This window comes from Papaver somniferum, chromosome 9 (assembly GCF_003573695.1).
Source record: "Papaver somniferum cultivar HN1 chromosome 9, ASM357369v1, whole genome shotgun sequence".
NCBI classification, from domain to species: Eukaryota; Viridiplantae; Streptophyta; class Magnoliopsida; order Ranunculales; family Papaveraceae; genus Papaver; species Papaver somniferum.
Window position 1 is genome coordinate 178,702,551 of NC_039366.1, and position 1,371 is coordinate 178,703,921.

Consider the following 1,371-nt stretch of genomic DNA (forward strand, 5'->3'; position numbering starts at 1 on the left):
TATTTGAAATTCCCTTGTGCAGAAAGAACGGATTGTGAGTAAGGAAGGAGAGTTTCTGCGAGATCTCATTGTCGAAAAAAGGACCCGTTATGGAAAAGACGCAGGAGGCAGGAAAATCCAAAGCTTTGTCAAAGAAAACACCCAGGACAACCCCGGTCATCACCCGAAGCAAGCAGAAAGGAGACAAAGCTAAAATGACCAGTCAAAGGCAAGATACTGCGGAAATCACTTCACCTATGAACGCTAATTCAGTTGCAGCAGCGGCGACAAAGTACGGTGCGGCTGCGGTAGTCCCGAAGGCTGCAGAGGCTAGCAAAACTTGCGTTATGAATCAACTTCATCAACCAAGAGAAAGGGTGGATGGATCCAGAACATTCCAACCCGTGCACCTTCCAACTTTCGGAATGCCACCAACAAATGATCAAAATCAAACCATACCGGCGGCTCTAGCACCGCAGAGGGGCACTCACCCCGATTTGGAAATGCCAGCAACCGAAGCTTAACCTCTGCCACCTTTAGTGCATACCGTAGAGGAAGGCGGCACCATGGCCGTAGTGGCACGAGCTGGGACTCCCAATCAGGGGTCCAATCAATCACATCGACTGATGGCTGAGCTTGAAGAATTGAAGAAGAGCCAGCAGGTTTACGCAGATGTTGTAGCCCTGTTGGCCAGAGAAAATCAAGATTTAAAGGAGCGGATTGCTCTAGGCACGAAGACCAGCCAACAACTTGATGAAGCAAATCCAAAGCACCAGAGCCAAACCGAGACTAGAGTCGTCATAGCGGCTAATGAGACGCGACAGGGGAAGTAGCGTATCCGACCCGGATTATGACGACGGAGACAGACGGTAACGAGCAGAAGAATTAGGGCACCACGCGCGATGGAAGAGCTACGAGATGAGATGATGGCCGAGATCAGGCAATTAAAAAATAACAAGGCGGGGGGGTTAGAAGAGGTCATGAGAGAAGCTAACTCCACGCCCTTAACTCATCGCTTGGCCAACACCCCTATTCCACTGAAATGCCCTGTCCCAACGTTCGAATGCTATGATGGATCCAGCGACCCTGCTGCACATATTCGGTACTACAACCGTGTCTTAGCTAGATGGGGTCAGAACGACGCCGTACTCTGCAGATACTTCCCGTCAAGCCTGAAGGGATCGGCGTTATCATGGTTTGATAATCTGCCACCAACTCCATCCACTCATACGACCAACTCGCAGAGAAATTCTTAAGAACATACATGTACAACAAGACTGTAAACACCGGAATGGATAAGCTCTTTTCACTAGCAATTGGCTACAAGGAAACCACGAGGGAGTACACTAACAGATGGCACAAGATCTGCCAAGCCATAGGGAGCGTGGACCC